The following is a 19682-nucleotide window of genomic DNA, read 5'->3' as shown; positions in this document are numbered from 1 at the left end:
CAGATTACTGAAAGCATCTGGTATTGTTCAAAAACAGCTTGGAAGTATAATTAAGCAGATTTTGTATCTTCAGGACTGAACATGCATTAGATCTCTTCTTGTCTGTTTTCTCAGAGTAATTGGAATTTTTTACCTCACCTTGCACTGATACAAGTGATAATGTTGTTGTTGTTGTTTTTTTTCTATGTAGGATTTTTGTTGGCCCATGTTCTGAAGTTATTACATACATTATTTTATTTCTTTAAAAAATGTACTGTATGTATCTGGAATTAATAAAGCTGCATTGTTTTAAAATATGTTACATGCAGGCACTACAGTTGTATTTCAATATCCCTGAATTATAAGAGTTTTCTTATTTAAAAATTTTTTTCTTTCTTAAATTATTCTGTGACTTCTGAGCATTGTGTGGTCATTCCTAGGTACAAATAAGATGTTTTTCAAACATCTTTTTAAATTTTTTCAGGATAATGCACATCATTATTATCTCTGTTCTTGCTTCTTCATCTCCAGTGTGAAGATCCAATGTATCTCCCGTGTTCACCATTCTGCTTTTTGCCCATAATGTCTCCCCATGCAGCCTGAGCTCATCTTTGTAGAATGCAACTTCCAATTTGCTTCTCACATTGTAGCATTTGTGAAATCAGGTGCATTTTGTCACATCTATATAGTGATTCCTTTTCCCTTCAAGACAGTTATTAAATCAATGGTTCATCTTACATTAACTGTGTCTTAGAATCAAGGAAATGTGACACATGGGATTTGGCAGGCAGTCACCTGACTCCTTTGGGAATGGCTTTTCTCATTTTCTTCCAATATCTAGGCCTATATTGAGGGTAACATGATACAGAAAAGACTGCACTATTTTTTTTTCCAAGTTTTTATATCTCCGACTACACTAGGGTCATCCTCAACCACCTCTTCCTGCTCATTCATCTCCTTTTGATCGTTCTCTCTATCACAGTCCTCTTCATCTTCTACTTTTTGCAGAATCTTTTTAGTCGATATTTTTAGAACTGATATTACTTTTTAGTCTTATGGAAAATGGAAATATATATTCTGGAGATATTAAAAGCCCTGGGAGTCTCAGTGAGAAAATATTATGAAAAAGTGTTTTATAATGTGATGCAATAAATATGATACTAGAAAACTATGTGTGGATGCCAAGAAGCACAGAGTTTGTGTGAAGAAGGTGTTGCTCAGAGTCCAATCTAGGCTTTCTTAAAACCAGGCAGACTGACGCTAGACATAGCTGTTACATATAAGTTTTATGTTAGAGTCTCTGGTCTTTCCCTTCCCTTGTCCATGCACTGCTGACCTCAGGGCCACCCCCTGCCCTTCAAATACAATTATGAAAGGTCTGGGTATATGTGAAGCAGGGAATTGGGACTGAGTACCTTTATAGAACTAGGGCTTAAGGTGACCTCAAAGTGACCATATAGAGTGGTTCTCTCAGGACAGGCACCAGTTCACACCTATCATCCAAGCATAATTGTCCCTTACTTTACGTAAATGTAAAGTAAGTTTTGTCTTCTTCCACTTATTAGAGGATAGAAAAGCTGTACTCACTGTTCCATGAAAGCAGCAAGTAATCTTGCCTCTTCCTAGAGCTCAGGGAGGAAAACAAAATGTATCCAAGGAACTTGCTTCCTAAATTTGCAAGCTTGGAGTGATAATTACACTTTTCTGGGACCCTTAATAATAGCAAAACCTTACCACCCTCAGAGATACTTCTAGAATAGGAGATGCCGAAGACCTCCATAAATGGGAAAATTTGGGGTTAAAGATGTGTATATAATAAAAATAATTTTCACATAAGGAAATACATGAGGGAGATTAAGCTGATCTAGAAAAAAAAAAAAAAAAAACAACCAAAACCTAGGAACTTGAGATAATTGAACATTCTGCACAGACTCTGGCTCTGCCAATCACTTCCTTCCCCATTCTTTCTAATGAATCTCTCTCTCTCTTTCTCTCTCTCTCTCTCTCTCTCACACACACACAATCACACAATGATATATATAACATATTGTATGATTCAGAAATTCCACTTTTAGGTATATACACAAAATTAAAAGCAAGGACTCAAAGATATATTTGCACACATATTTTCATAGTATTATTCACAGGAGTCAAACTGTGGAAGCAGCCCAAATGCCTATTGACTGATCAAATGGATAAACAAAATGTGGTATATACATACAAGAGAATTTGTTTCAGGCTTAAAAAGGAAGAAAATTCTGACACATGTTACATGGATGAATCTTGAAGACATGCTAACAGAAATAAGCCTGACACGAAAGTGTAATTCTACTGATTAAGATACCTAGGGTAGTCAAATTCATAGAAACAGAAAGTAGAATGGTGATTGCCAGGAACTGGGAATAGTGGTGAATGGAAAGTTAATGTCTAATGGGTAAAGAGTTTCAGTTTGGAAAGATGGAAAAGTTCTGTAGATGGATGGTGGTGATGGTTGCGTGATAACATGAATGTACTTAATGCCCCAGAACTGGACACTAAAAATAATTTAAATTGTAAATTTTATATTATGAGCATTTAATCACATTGTAATTTTTTTTATTTGAGTATAATTGACACATAATGTTACATTAGTTTCAGATATACAACATAGTAGTTCCACAGATCTATACATTATGCTATGCTCACCACAAGGGTAGCTACCATCTGTCACCATGAAATGCTATTACAATATCAAGTGCTATATTCCTTATGCTGTGCCTTTTATTTCCATTACTTCTTCATTCCATAACTGGAAGCCTGTGTATCCCTTCCCCTTCACCCATTTTGCCCAATTTAAAAAAAAAAAAAAAGAAGAAGAAGAGGGAAGGGGTGTCCATTTGCATCAATGCAGCTCAGACAATGGATACTGTGAAAACACATAAATTGCCATTGAATTTAGCAAAACGAAGGCTTTAGGAATTCTGACAATAACACTTTTGGTAATATTTCTATGGCATTGTGTTTATACATATAAATTTATATTTAAATTATTGTACAAGAATTTAAATAGTACACTACTTAGCTACCCAAGATGTTTTCATTGGAGAGAGAGCATATCTAATTCTTTGTGTCCCCAATAATTTCTGGGACAACACAATGTATTTAGGTGGAGCTCAAAATTATTTATGGAATTGATACCCACCAACAGAGAAAAATCAGTTTTAAAATCCACAAAAACATACTAATGTAAAAATTCTGAAATGATGTGCCCCTGAAATGGAGCTTGATTTATTAAATAATCCATGTTTTTACTCACAAATCAAGTTGTCACTTTTCTCATATCCTAAAATTCCATTGGGGATTATGGGACTTTTTTATTTTCTGAATTTGTTCCATTGAACTATCAAGTAATATGACTGTGCCACACTGTTTCATTTCAACTCCACAGCATAGCTCCAGCATGCTTTATTATCTTGGTTATTCTTATCACTTTTCTTCTTGAGATTTTTATTCTGGCTATACTTGCTTGTTTATTTTTCCAAAGAAATTTATTGAGTGGTAAAAACATTCTGTAGTTAATTTACTTGAGATTATGTTTATCTATTGGTATTACTTCGCTGGATATTGGCATCTTTTTAATGTTTGTCCAGAACATAGTATACTTTTCAACTTATCCATGTCATGTCATCTTATTGATTTAGAAACATAGAGCTGTCTTCATATAGAATTCACTTATTTCTTGTTAATATTATTTTATCTTTGAGGTTCCTATGGTAATATACAAAAACATGTTTGTTTGTTTGTTTTTAATATGTGAAAACTATTGTTTTAACTAGTTAATTTTATAAGCAACCACATTACTGATTTTTCATATAAGTAGTTTTGTGACAACTCGGTAGTTTTTTGGAAGAATAAATGTAGTTGGACCCATAGCTCTCATCTTACATTGAGCTATGTACCATATCAATCAAATGTTTGAGAGAAAAAATTCTAAGTATATAATAAAAGTATTCAATATTTTAATTTAAGTAAATACATATCAAAATTTTAATGAGATATAATACTCCTCTTTAGTCAGTTTGTGGAGGAAAAGTCACTCTCAAAGATTATTGATGGGAGTATAAGTTAATATAATTTCTTTGTATAGAATTTTGTAAAATCAACTCAAATTATAATTGTACATTTCTTTGACCAAAACTTCCTATTGGAATTGTTATATGTTCTCTACTCATTATAACATTGATATAATACCTAAAGATTGAAAACAATATAAATGTATGACATTATTTCCTATATATATATTGTTATTTAAAGAAATTATGGAATACAGTGTACGCTATGCTACAACATGTGCAAAAAGAGAGAAGACAGAATATCTTTGAAATTAGATTTTTGTGTGTGTAATCTTTGCCTCTTTGCAAGTGTATGTATGATTTCCTACTAAAATTCTAAGTTGTTTATTTTGAACAGGGTCATATCATTCAGTGTGACTCCAATCTCTCTCATGGTAGCATTTTATTCTCTTTCCAGTTTAAGTCCCTCCAAATACCATGGCAATCAGACTCTTATCAGGAAAGAGTTGGCTTATCACTACAAACTTGGCCCCTGTTTAAAAGGTATTTGTCCTGATCTGTCTCTACATACCTTATTTTGAGGAATGTTCAGATTCTGTGATATTTAGAGTGATAACATCATGTCTGCATCCTTCACCCTTGTCAAACTTCAGACAAAACCTCCAAATCTTATCACTCTTAAATATCAACTATAAGAAGGGTAAATAGAATACATATAACATAAAATCATGAAGGTCTGAACTCCATGGCTGAGTGTACAATATTATGTAATTTGGGAAAATAATGAAAAGACCATTAACCAGAGCAGATTTGCCTCTAGAAGCTGCTGCTTAAGCCAGAACACAAAATACTCCAACTTTTGCTAAACATACCCTTAACATATTCTTCCTCATGAGGTTTCATGAAATCTGATATAAACAAACAAAAAATGTTTAGCTTTTCTGCCTTTCCTCCTGCCTTGCTTTCAATGATAATGATGATGGTAGGTCCATCCCTTTCATTATGAATGGCCAAGTATTTCCCTTCACAAAGTTGGAAGGTGATCATCTTTCCTCTGGAATTTGCTGAGTAATTAAACTGATAGATGGATATAATAATTCCAGAATATAAAAATAAGTCACACATGACAAAACTGATAGAGGGGAGTGCAGGCAACCTCTGCCTTTCTTGTTTGAACTGGAAATGATGAGAAGGTTTCTTCTGTTGTAATAGGTGCAAGGAGGGTAGTTGAGTTCATGCTGTCTTGCTTAAATAACCAGAGCTGAGCATAGCGTATCAAATAAACAAATGGCCCAAAGTAGCAAGAAGATATGATATAGACCCTCATTTTTAGGGTGAGGGCTATGAAAAAGGACATGTCTTGCCAACATGATTTAATCAAAGGAATTCTGGAAACATATCCCTGGTGACTCCCAAAATCATCCAGTGTGCCACAAGAAAGTACAAAATCAAATAACATCTGAATTCTAAAGAGGTGGTCATGGGCCAAACCTGACTTCTCTGTTTTGTACAAAATTTTCTGCATTCTGAGAAGCCTTCAAGCTGCTTTCAACTGGATGTAGAATTCCTGATATTGAGATTATCAACTAGATGGTTAGTAATTTTTTTGAAGATCTTATTTATTTATTTATTTATTTGAGAGACAGAGAGTGCACGAGAGCATGAGCAACAGGGAGGGGCAGAGGGAGAGGGAAGCAGACTCGCTGCTGAGGAGGGATCATGACCTGAGCCAAAGGAAGCCGCTTAACCGACTGAGCCACCCAGGCGCCCCAATGGACAGTAATTTTTAAAGTTAGTGATGGTTTATAAAAATCTCTGAATAAGAAAGACTAGGACAAAATTAAGATATTTTTTCTAGAATTTAGGCAGACCAGTGGGATTTAGGACTAAGAAGAAAGAGTTCATGCAGTTTTGAAACTATGCGGTAACTATTTCGTGCAACTGATATAATTACATTACCCAAAATTAGCTATTTGTTATTTTTGTTGGGTTTTGTATTAAGAATTTCTAGGGCTATGGGAGGTAACCGCTGAGTAACTTTGGCAGGTCACATGTTTTCTAGGTTAAATGGTGGTGCTGCTCTGAAAGATAATGTTTTGAGTCACAGTCACAATCTTTCTGGGTAGTGCTGTCCTGGAGCAGTTCTCTGGACAAGATATTGGTCTGACCACAAGAACTCTCTGTGGACATCTTTTTGGAATGGTTGAACATTTTCTTTTTATCAAAAGGCCTTCACCAAAATTAATTTTATATAGTCATAAAACAGCAATCTGTTTATAAATAGCAGATTTTTAAAATTGTTTACATCAATAACTGATCAAACACTATGGAAGTGGCAGAAGTGTCGGGGGGGAGTACTTTTTTGGGAAAAGATCGGTAAGTGCATGTTTAATGGAATTAAAATCATTACAATCTGTCTTTATATGACATTTAAAAAATCAAGAATAAAGGAGACCAGAAAGGATACACGATTACTAAAAGAGATAGAAGTTATATTGAATTAAAATCACTCAAATGATAATAATTAATGTTTTCTACATTTGTAGAGGCATGATCCATTTCCAAGGCTTAATTATCATTTTCAGAAGTCTAATCATGCTATCAAGTACATTCTGATTTCATTTAAATTGATAAAATGAATAGTAATAACTGAAGTACCAAGTAGCAACAAACAAATTTCAAAATAAGAAAATCCATTTAACCTGCACTAATTAGGATATAGAGGGAAAATGATTTCACTAGAGCATCACTGGCAGGAAACCTCTGAACTAGCAAAGTATGTCTTGGTTTATGGATATATCCACCATGCCTGTTCTCCTGTGGATATTTCAATATAAACACTTGTAGTCACATTATCATGTGCTCACTAAGAAGGTAAAACATAAGAAGTCAAGTCCAGAGGCAAAGGAAAATTTTAGTTTCCTTGAAGTCATCAAATTTTGTCAAAATAAAACCAATTAAGACTGAATGAGTTAAAATTTAAGGCATCAATGGTTCACTGATTTATTTATTTCTTCCTCATTTTGAAATGATTCAGTGACTGGCAAATCTATTTGTAGAGGTGATGGGGGGAATGCCAGAAAATGTAGAGTGATTTTTACTAGTTTAACAAATCCTTGACAATGATTAAGTTTCAGTGGAACTGTAGGAACAACCATTACACAATTAAAATAATCTTTGAGCAATTCTCATGTTAATCCTGAAGTGTTAAATTATAATAACCATATTTATTTTTAAACAAAGAAATGGTGGGGGGAGAAAGAGGCTAGTGACTCAGACCTAATTATGAATTATCAGCTTGGATAATGCTAAATTTTAACCACTATTTGAATTATGTGTTGACCTCTCATGATTAGAACAACACAATGGCAAAGATGCACTTGCTCATTTTTATTGAAATATTGGAAATAATTCTATGGTCTGTTCTCCCATTTTAAAATGTATCATTATTTTAATTCTTAACCTTTCTTTGAAAACCTATTCCCATGCATAAGTCATACCCATCAGTTTTAATTATGATAGTAGTAAATTCTCTGAAAAGAGGCCTCTGAGAATGTAACTAATTCTGTTCACAATGTCCATAATCTCATGGTTTTACAATGTCACATTAAGATAAGAAAAGTACTGAAATTATGAAATAGAAATTAAATGTATAAATCAGGCTAAAGTTCTTTTTAAAGCTGTTTTTAAAAGAAAACAAATTAAATGATTGTAATTGTAATTATTTAAGGGCTTCAGGTTCTTTTGTGTTTTTGGTCTGGTTGTAGTAGAAGATTCTCTACTGCCAAAATTATAAAGAAGAAAAATAACATCAACATTATAAATGGAATGAAAAGTGATTCCACACTGGGTAGAATGGGTTTATATAATTCAGCAATGTTTTTAATATCTTCTTTGGTATTTTTTTCTATAGTTAAGAATAGTTATTTATATGCTTCTGTTATTTGAAACGTACATGGGTTTCTTTATTCCTCTTCAACAAATGACATTATCATATCTTAGGAATTGTTGAAAAAATAGTCACTGCTTTTGAAAATCCTTTATGTGACCTATTTTACAGGGCTTTTCAACATTTAATAATCCCTAGAGACTCCAGTTTGTCAATGTTACTGTCAATGTTAATAATTTATACTTTCCCTAAATGAGAAAAGCACTGGAGAAAACAGGAGTGATAAATAAGGCAAAATAAGAACAAAGGTTCTATAAATTTGAAGAAAGTTCAGAAATTTAAGGAAGAAAGCATTGTGTGTGTGATAAAAATTAAAAGAAGAAAAAACAAAAAGGAGAGGATGATTAATTTATACTTTTGAGATTCTAATATTAAGAAGCATAACAATTATTTAGGGGAGAAAAACATTTTTTAGACCTTAAACTCCCAGAGTAACATTTTCTATGACTGTATTACCTTTTGAATTTATTCCTTCATTCTGCAAATATTAGTTAAATATTTTACTGCATTGGGGGGGGGATCCTGTGATAAATGTCAGAGGCATCAACATCTTCAAAGAACTTAATGTTTAGTAGAAATACCTGAGTAAATTAATTAAAATTGGAAAAACACTATTTTATAGGTATTGTGCGGGTATCTATGTGGGTTCCATAAAAGGAAGAACAAAGAAGTGTCCCATGCTTACCTAGAGTTAAACCATGATGAACTTCACTGAAGAGGAGTTGGGAAATTAGACTAGGATCCCTAGAAAACAAAGACAGAAGGACAGAAGCTTATTAATGAAACTTTATTAGGGAGTACAATGCCTGGGAAGGAGTGGAGGAGATAGACTCAAAGAATATATAAAAGCTGACCCTCAGGAGGGGAAGAATGAGGGGGGGGAAATCGGAGGGGGAGACGAACCATGAGAGACTATGGACTCTGAGAAACAAACTGAGGGTTCTAGAAGGGAGGGGGTGGGGGAATGGGTTAGCCTGGTGATGGGTATTAAAGAGGGCACGTACCGTATGGAGCACTCACTGGGTGTTATACACAAACAATGAATCATGGAACACTACATCAAAAACTTATGATGTAATGTATGGACTAACATAATAATAAAAAAAAAAACAACTGACCCTAACTTTCTGACAAGCTCTTTTTTCTTATTTCCCCAGAGATCTTCACAAAGGCCCCATGAATGGTTCGTGAAGCAGAGGGAGAAGAAAGACAGTTATCCTTTTCAATTGCCTCTCATCTCCCCTTGATCAGAATTGCTACCATGAGTAGTAATTCTCCAAAATTTCCAGGGAGCATGCTGATTACCTGTTGAATTTTGCTACTTCTCATGCTGGAGGAGTGATAGGGATGCCCCAGATTTGGAGGCAAGAGGTGGCCAGAACATTTGTGTGAGGTGTGACTCTGTAGGGTATAATTGGAAGCAAGGAGAGGGATCAGGAATAGGGGCTTCTGAGACCCCTCAGCTGGAGCAATAGCTGCGGCAGTAGCCACAGCAGCAACTCGTATTACCATATTACACAATTCTATGCTGGGAAGGTTTGACCAGACAAGAATTCAAGTGTAGAGATCTGGAATGACCCATAAGCTGAATCTTGTGCATGCTGCTTGACCTTAGTCTTGAAAAACAATAGATGTTCACCAAACTGACAAAGGAAAATGTGGGTGCCATTGCAGGAAGCATCATGAGAAAGTGCATGATTATGTGTGACTATGACTATATTACTCCTGAATTCATCCATATTTCTCCACTGATACAGCCATAATCCTTCTCCAGGTGTTTAAATTAGTAACCCATTAATTTGTAGCCTTCTAAAAATCATTGTTTAATTGTTCTGTCCATATTTAACCTTTCCTCTTCCCTTTCATAGATCCATTGTTCATCCTCCAATGCAAATCTGGTTGTGACATTTCAAATCTTAAAATGCTTCAGTGCATTTCCATTCATTTAGGATAAAATTTCCAATCCTTGACCTACCAAGATTTTCTAGCACCAACCTATGTTTTCTCTTAGCCCTAACTTTGATGGCTCACTCTTTCCCTCACATGTGCCAAGATGTTTTCCATTCCTGTATCCTCGGTACCTAGCAGAGTGTCTGACACATATCTGTACAAATAGTCATGAAGTAAATGACTACAATATTGCCCCTCAGAAGCTCCACTGAACAGGCAAGGCAAGTTTATGGATATGTCAAAGACTGGAATCTACGTAACACTACATGGAACTTTTATTGTGTTGTGTTGTGTTGTTTTTGAAGAGGAGAAGGGCATTAGGAAACCTTTAGAGCATTAACCCGTAAAAATGTAAAAGTGGAGTGAACATTTAGTTATTGATTGTAGTGCATTATAAAAGAAAAATACAATAGCAGTTTTTGGAATTGTGAAACCCTACGGCATGACCAGAGTAGGGGGAGTAATGCTGTGTTACTGGTACACGGGTTGTCCGGGGAGATACCCTAGACAGAAGACTGGAAGGCGAGGCTCCACTTTAGTGCATTTTATTTTTTGCAGTCCCAGATTTATGTTTTCTAATGAAAATATACACCTTCATAACAAATTATTCTTCACTCTATCAAGGCCATTTTTTGTTATAAGTTATGGACTTACTTTTGTTATAAGTTATGGGATGTTTCAATTATAAATCCTATCCTATCATACTTAGTATTACTGTAAGATTATATTTACATCCTTATGTTAAAATGTTCAGTCCCCTTGGATTCTGTTAAAATCCAATTTTTGGCCTATGAGCTCTATGAGATCAAAACTACTGCCTTTCACTTCCCTGTGATTTGTCTTGATTTTGTTTAAATTAATGCACTCACTGTTATTCTTTCTGTGTCTAAGCAGCTGTTCTGTAAAATATTTTCTTTCACAGTTTTATTAGCCCTTGTGAATCAGTGAGTTTCTTTCTAAACATGTGGCGCACATTCCTCTAGAGATATGTTTTTTATTTCCTTCTCAATAGCTATTTTTTTCTGCGATCATAAGCAATGACCTGAAAGAAGAGAACCCGTTCTTTGACAATTTCTATAAATACAAGTTCTTCCTTGCTCTTCTGTCCTTTTTATCCAAAAACAGAATTAAAATAAAATAAAATAAAGATGTATTAATGATCTTTTTAAAAGAAACATAAAGCCTCATATATATATGTATATATGTATACATATATATATATTCTCTACTACTCAATATAAAATACATTTCTATCATCCCCATTCATTGGTAATACCGAAGGATCAAAGCAACTAGAAATAACTAGGTAGTAACATGTTCAACATGAGCCAAAAATGAAAAAAAGTAATATTCATATTATAGTAATAATATTAAAAGTGAACTCTTTTTCAAACACTGTTCTAAGCACTTTGTGTGGATTCATTCAAATCTTCAAAACTCCCTGTGAGGTTGATAATAATATAACATTTTCTGTTTAAATTAGTTGTCATTAAAGTAGAGACATCTTTAGGAAAAAAGATAAATAAATATTTATTACCAATTATGTAACCTCAGTCTGCAGGTAGTGATAATGTTATATAAGCACAAATTGCCAGAGTTTACATGCTCATTAAGCCCTATCTATAAATACAATCTCAATACTTATTCCCATCGTCAATTTGTCCTAGTTGATCATGGCATCCAAAAACATTTTTAAACATGTATTTGGGAAAGTAGTACTCTGAGTGCAGGTGTGGTGAATGGTAGTAGTGGTGTGGACATCAGCTCTATGTATATATCAAATAGTTACCTTTATCATGTGAGTGGATATAAACATGAAAAAAGAAATTATTTTGTATGGGTATTAACAATTTTGCAAATGTGAAGATCCAGATACAATCAGTGTGTGGCTTTAAATTTTTTGCATTTGTTCTTTTCATTGTTGAGTATTGAGAAAGTCCAATGGGAAGCTATTGGCATAATAATAATTTTTTGCATAAACACAGATAAAATTATTATTTCTGGACAATTAAACTAAATGTTTAACTTCTATAAAGCATTCCTTAAAGAATGAATTAATTTTTAAAAGTCATAAAGACAATAAATTTTTATTTTATTTTTTTTAAAGATTTTATTATTTATTTGACAGAGAGAGAGAGAGAGAGAGTGTACAAACAGGGGGAGTAGGAGAGGGAAAAGCAGGCTCCTTGCCGAGCAAGGAGCCCAATGAGGGTCTCAATCCCAGGACCCTGGGATCATGACCTGAGCCGAAGGCAGACACTTAACCAACCGGGCCACCCAGGCGCCCCAAGATAATAAATTTTTAAAATACATACTCAGAATAATGGTATTTGAAGTATCTGATTTCAAGTCACAATTCAAAAGCAGTCATGTGTTATTTATAAAGCATTTTGCATTGACAAGATTGTGTTTGATAATTATTTTTGGTATATTCCCTGAGAACAAATTAATTAGGAATAAAAATATTATTTTTCAGCCTGAAGTGAAAAATAAAATAAGTAAATAAGTAAAAATAGATAAATACGTATTCTACCACTTTACTTAAAAATAAGTAAATAACTGGTCTGCCACGCATCACCCTATAATATGGTAGCACTTCCAGGAGTAAAATTCAGGTCACTTGTCTCCCAATTGTATGCTCTGTCCAGTAGCCTGGTATTCTTCAGCTGGATTATTTCATAGATGCCAGTTGGAATATTTGCACAAAATAGACCTCAATATCTGTTTTTCCCAGGAAAGTGTTATATCTCCCCTCTTATCTGATTTTACATATTTTTAAAATAAAAAAACTAGAAATAAAATGGAAACTGTTTGAGTGAATATGCATGCTAATTTCCCATAAAATATTTCTCAATTAAAACTCATTCATATCATTAAATATTTGTTGAGTTCTAACTATATACTATTTCAAAGGTAATTTTAATAATGTCTATTTTTAACCATACATTTTTATATTGTTACCAAATTTGCACATTCTATTTCCTGGATAGAATAATAAAAATTGCCAATTCAATCTTTCAATTCATTAGCAACCATGAAAATTATCAGTTAATAATTGGTACGCTTGGAAATGTACATCAATGGCACAATATAATATTTCAAAAATAAATGTAAACATCAAAATTTAAAGATGAAAAGAGATGGGGAGCCTGAGTGGCTTCATTGGTTAAGTGACCAACTTTTGATTTTGGCTCAGGTCATGATCTCAGGGTCATGAAATCGAGTTCTGCACCAGGCTCGGCACTCAGGGGAAAGTCTGCTTAAGATTCTCTCTCTCCCTGTCCCTTCCCCCCGCCCACCACCCCACACACGCTTTCTCTCTCTCTCTCTCTCTCTCTCAAATAAATAAATAAATAAATAAAAGGGCATTTCTCACATCATTGGAAATTAATAAATGCTTATTTAATTAAATTTGATCCAATCATCCAAAATTAAAATGTAAAGATCTCAAGGAAAATGTAGCTAAATTATTAAGTAACTCAGTTTTGTTATGTTTGGTAAAGAAGTAAAAATTTATCAATACAATTGCCATGCCTGTTTTACTCACTGCTATATTCCCTGGACTTCTCTCAATGTACAACCCATAACAGATATAACTGTTCAACAAATGAACAAACACACAGTGAAAGGCTGGCACTAATCCTTTTTTAAATTTTTCATTTTCTTCACATTTTTCCCTTTTAATATAAACTCGTAACTCAGAAATCCAGCACCTTTTTTTTCATCTAATCTCAAATGACTTTGTAACTAGTCAGGACTACATGCCATATAATACATGAAGAAATATAGTACTTTGTTTATAGTCTTACCACTGTATTTGCCACCTTATTTACTTAATTATGAAATTGATTAATTTAATTGTTTCTCTCTGATATGACACTGGTGGAGTTTGAAGCCATTTGTTTGTTTGTGTCAATTCAAGTTAGTTAATGTACAGTTCACCACTGGTTTCAGGAGCAGAATCCTGTGATGAATCCAGAATTCATCACCCACCTACAACACCTAGTGCTTATCCCAACATGCATCCCAACACGTAAGACCATCACTCATTTAGCCCATTCCTCTCACCCCCGCCCCCCGCCCAGCAACCCTCAGTTTGCACTCTATAGTTAAGAGTCTCTTATGGTGTGTCTCCCTCTCTGGCTTTCTTATTTTACTCTTCCTTCCCTTCACCTGTGTCCATTTGTTCTGTTTCTTAAATTCTACATGAGTGGGGACACTTGAGTGGCTCAGTCAGTTAAGTCACAGTAATAAAAGGCATAGAATAGGGAATATAGGCAATTATATTATAATAATGTTGTAAGGTGACAGATGGTAGCTACACTGTGGTGAGCATAACACAATGTATAGAGAAGATGAATCACCATGTTGTACACCTGAAACTAATGTAACATTGTGTGTCAATTATACTAAAAAAGACCTTAAAAATGATTATATAAAGCTGTTGTCAAATTATCATCTTTTATTTAAAGGAAGATTTCATGGGAACTCTCCTTGCAAATAATTTAAAAGTGGTTGAAGTTAACAAAATTTTATGACACTACCAGTTAAGTATACTGATACACCAATAGTTTTGAAATATTGTTAAGCTTCAGAATAATTAGAGGATTCTGTTAAAAAATCTGAGTCCTCTAACACCTGTTAAATAAATATCTCTAAAGGAAAGGGCTGCACATCAGTATTTTATGTAATATAGATTTCATATGATTCTGACATGCAGCATAATTTGGAAATGACTACTGTAGAAAATATATTTATCCTGCATGGATTTAGGATTATAATGAAGCTTGCCAGTAGTTTTTTACGAATATCTAAAGTGAGGGTGCCTGGGTGGCTCAGTCCGTTGAGTGTCTGCCTTCGGCTCAGGTCATGATTCCCGGGGAACTGGGATCGAGCCCCGCATCGGGCTCCATTCTCAGCGGCAAGTCTGCTTCTCCCTCTTCCTCTCCCTCTGTGATTTCTCTCACTCTCTCTCAAATAAAGAAATAAAATCTTAAAAAAAGAACAAATATCTAAAGTATATGTAAGTTTTCTTTTTTTCATGATAACTCAGCTTTAACTTTCATACTTTCTCTCTTTTTAAACTGAGTTTCTTCAGAAAATGCAGTTAAGTGGAATCAATGTATACTGCTTTTGCCCATTTTGGAATAATATTGAAAGTGTTATCATCCCCACTTCTTTCCCTTTCCCTGAATCTATAGAATTTGCCATGTGACTTTTGTGGTTCCTTTCACTAGGGGTAGTGTTCATGTCTCTGCCGCACTAATTTTGGGTTTGGCCATGTGATTTACTTGGGCAGACAGAAATGTGGTCAGAAGCGATGGCAGGCCAATTCCCAACCTGGATCTTTTTAGAAACATTGTGTGTTCTACCTGTTATATGCGCACTTCTATCTCCTTCATGAGAAAACAATAACCCTAGGAGATTCTGCCCCTTCAGTCCAGGTCCTAGAATGACATGTAAAACAGACCCAACCTAGTCAAAACAGAGCCATGAAGGTGAATAAAACACTGTTATACATTACTGAGACTTTGTATAGTTCATTATGTAGCATCATAATAGTCAGAAGTAACCAATGTATATATCTGGGATAGCATATTTAGGGGCTAATATTCACTATTTTATACAAGAACTGAATAATTCCACCAAAATAACTTAACTGACATGTATTTAAACTTTTCTAAGTGCATAAATATTGGCAAATATGTTAAATATAAAAAGGGTTAGAGATTTTTATAATTTAAAATAAGTCATATTTATTATTTCTTGTTTATCTTTACATCTCTGACAACTAGCATAGGATTGGAATAGGGTTAGCAGTTAAATATGTGTAGAATTATTATATGAAATATAGAGTAATTGACTTAAACTGATAGATTTGCCTTTGATTTTGAGAACATAATATTTTATTACTGAAAGATACTACATGTATCTATTTTTTAACAAAATATAAGTTTATACCACTTATGATAGTTTTTTCACTCTCATAAGTAAATATGTAATAAGACTACTTAAGATTCTACTATAACCTACTACTTTCGGAATTAGATAAGTAGATGCCATTTGTAATTAAACCTATTTTTCTAGCATACTAAGTATTGTATTAGGATTCATAATTAACAATCACAGTAATATAGCATACTAAGTATTGTGTTAGGATTCATAATTAACAATCACAGTAATATTTTATTTTTGTCATTTTGACAGCAAACCACAAGTTCCAGTTGAATGGCATTTGAAGTTTATGTAACAGTATACTGAATGTGATTACTTCTGTTAATGATTCACATGGACTTGAATTTAAATATCTCATAACAACAAGATTCAGATCTTTGGGATTCCAGGCAGGTTTAATCCACAAACCTCAGTAACAATCATGTATTACTTTTTGCAGATCCTTAAATTTATTTGAGTGTGTTTGAATTTTTACTATGCCAGTGGCCAAGTTCAAATAATTGCTAGACATTATAAAAGCACGGTAGAATACTATGTCCTTATTAACTTTTCTTTTCTTTTTAAAGATTTTATTTATTTATTTGTCAGAGAGAGAGAGAGAGAGAGAGAGAGTGAGCACAAGCAGGGGGAGCGACAGGCAGAGGGAGAAGCAGGCTCCCCGCTGAGCAGGGAGACTGATGCAGGACTTGATCCCAGGACCCTGGGATCATGACCTGAATGAAGGCAGACTCTTAACCGACTGAACCACCCAGGTATCCCTGTCCTTATTAACTTTGAATGAAAAAAAATAAATATATGTTGTGATGCACAGCAAATTGCTAAATTTTAATGGTTCTCTCTTTGTTTTGAGGTACTAAATCAAAGTCTAAATATAAAGTGTATCAGAACGTGATCCTCTTATACTTAAGTTTTGGAATCCCTCTCTGATAACATCTTTATCATGAACAACTCCCTCATCATTTTGACTTTTCTATTCATATGCAATTGCTCATTAATTGAACATTTTTTCTAGTTTTATTATACCTTTTGAGATGTTCTCCAAAGTAAGCTGCATTTTCTTCTAATGTCTTTTTAATATTTGATGACTTTGGCAAAGGAACCGAATATGCTTTAGTTCTCTCTTCCACCAAATCCTCTATCTTCCAATAATTCCTTTCCATGTTATTTGTGTCCTGATAACACTTTTATCATCTTTCTCACTGAGGCCGTCTACCAAACTCCAAGACACTCATCCACTTCCTTCAACGATTTCTATTCATGGATCACAATCTTCTTATTTGAACTCATCCTCTATCATCATTTTTGAAATCTTAAAAATGCAGTTAAGAGTCTTCTAAAATTCTGGTCCCACTCTTTCTTAAAATTTTTTGTTATAATAATCTTCACTGTACTTTAGACAACCAACAAACAACATTAAAATGTGTCTTTATCAGAGGGCGCCTGGGTGGCTCAGTTGGTTAAGCCACTGCCTTCGGCTCAGGTCATGATCCTGGAGTCCCTGGATCGAGTCCCGCATCGGGCTCCCTGCTCGGCAGGGGGTCTGCTTCTCCCTCTGACCCTAACCCCTCTCATGCTCTCTGTCTCTCATTCTCTCTCTCTCAAATAAATAAATAAAATCTTTAAAAAAAAAAAAAAAAATGTGTCTTTATCAGAAATGCCGTATTTCTTCTATTTTCAATTCTGAAATGATTTTTCTCACTACATACTCATGTCTTTCTACCACTCTCATTCCCATTGATTTTACTCATGGTGACTCCTGCTTAACTTGCCTGTCACAGGTGTGTTGGTAGTCCTCAGCCTCCTTGTGGCTTCATTCATACTTTACCCAACCTAATCATAGTCTTTCACAGTAAGGTACACGTAACCCTAGATATTTTTCATTTCTTTTTCTTGTACTTCCTATTTTTCAATTACTAGACTCTGGTGAGTCCATTATCTGTTAACCTGCACTATCTGTTTCATCTTTTGAAATCATATTATTTTCTGAAATCAGAGCTATGTGATACAATGTGATCTAATCTCTCACCATGATTTAGCAAATTTTAATTATCATCTAATGCTAAGTACCCATTTCCTGACTAGTCACCCTCAGTAAAGTAACGGTAATTTTCTCACTCCAGTTTTGTTATTTTATTGAATGTACATGTATTTTCCCAGGTCAACCAGGCAGCATCTCACCTATCTGAAGGAGAGCCCAGATAGACTATCATACCTGTGTGAATCTCACCTTGCACTTTTACCCTCACTCTTGTTTTTCTCCAAACTCTGAGAGTGTCCCAAACTCATAAGGCAAAGTCTAGATGGAGACATGATGAGGATAAATTTATTTCCAACACATTTAATACAGGATGAAGGTAAACAGGATAGCATTTTCTCCTGAAGGAGAAACCCTATAGTCTATAAGACAAACTCAGGTGATTTATTTTTAAATCATCAGTATAAATGGACACTGACAAATCAGAAAAGACACTTAATTTACCATTTCCAGAGACAGCTGTATCATTGGGACCTATTTCATAAAATGTTTATTTATGAAATATTTTATAAAATGTTGAATTTTGTTACTTCCCTCTACATCTGAAGTAAGGACAATATGAGTCATGTGCATTGGGTTTCTTCCCTCCTTTCTACCTTCCTTCCTTCCTTCTTTGTTTTTCTGTTATTTTTATTTTCTTTATAATAATTATTGACTCCAAATACATTGAATTTATTTATTTTATCAGAGTTATACATATACACAATTTAAAGCATCAGTTGGCTTTACAAAGTATGTTCTGGGATAGGCTAATGCCCTGAGAATAACTTCAACTTCTTCAACTATACTTTCTGCGACTTTACAAGTTGGCCCCTGAGATAATCCTCATTTTGTAATGAATTTACCTGTGCAATTAAAAGGAGATTTTATTATCACCAGTGTTTCTAGGCATTTGGTAACAAAAGAGTTTTCCTTTATCATACAGTGTCATATTGCTAACATTGAATTAAATTGTCTTGCTAAAAATTCCAGGTTTAAATGTGAATTTAATTTATTTCATGTTTTTAATCTAAAAGTTGGACAGATATAAAAGTCAATTATTTTGGCCAGAAATATAAACATTCATTCATTTATCCAAATACTCACTTATGCATTAATTTGGTATCTACCATGTACCAAGCCTGATTATAATTGTGGGATGTGCAATAATGTATAAAATAGATGAACAACAAAGACAAAGCTATCCCATTTAACTGACATGCTGGTGATACTATGTGTATATCTGACTACATGTTCTTTGGAATCTCATATTTTCAATTCAAAATAGAACATTTTGAGACTTAATTTAGAAACATGCAGAAAAATATTTATCATTATTTCAACTAAAAATACTAAAATTGTTCACATTTATTCATGATTTTATTTCTAGTTGGTGATAGTTTATTGTCATATAATCTATTTAAAATATTCATATATATGAATATATATGTATATATTATAGTATGGAAAAATATATATATTATAGTATGAAAATCAATACTGAATAGATTTTTCCTTCAAAGATTAAATTTACATAATAAAACATGGAAATAGTGAGTGTAGATACCACTCTATTTTTAACAATAAAAACATTTAATTGTCAATATTGACATAATTATTTGGCTTTATGTTGACATTATCTAAAGGTTGCTTTAGGGCGCCTGGGTGGCTCAGTCGTTAAGCGTCTGCCTTCGGCTCAGGTCATGATCCCAGAGTCCTGGGATCGAGTCCCGCATTGGGCTCCCTGCTCTGCGGGAAGCCTGCTTCTCCCTCTCCCACTCCC

General features: G+C 33.9%; 1 pseudogene; it reads right to left on the bottom strand.

Moving 5' to 3' along the window:
* Positions 1–415: 415 nt before the first annotated feature.
* LOC116632654 lies at positions 416–17045 on the bottom strand (annotated as a pseudogene).
* Positions 17046–19682: the final 2637 nt, after the last annotated feature.

The sequence above is a fragment of the Phoca vitulina genome, unplaced genomic scaffold, assembly GCF_004348235.1.
Source record: "Phoca vitulina isolate PV1807 unplaced genomic scaffold, GSC_HSeal_1.0 scaffold7, whole genome shotgun sequence".
Taxonomy (NCBI): Eukaryota; Metazoa; Chordata; class Mammalia; order Carnivora; family Phocidae; genus Phoca; species Phoca vitulina.
Note: the sequence above shows the minus strand (reverse complement) of the source record. Positions and strands in the feature narration are given on the sequence as shown.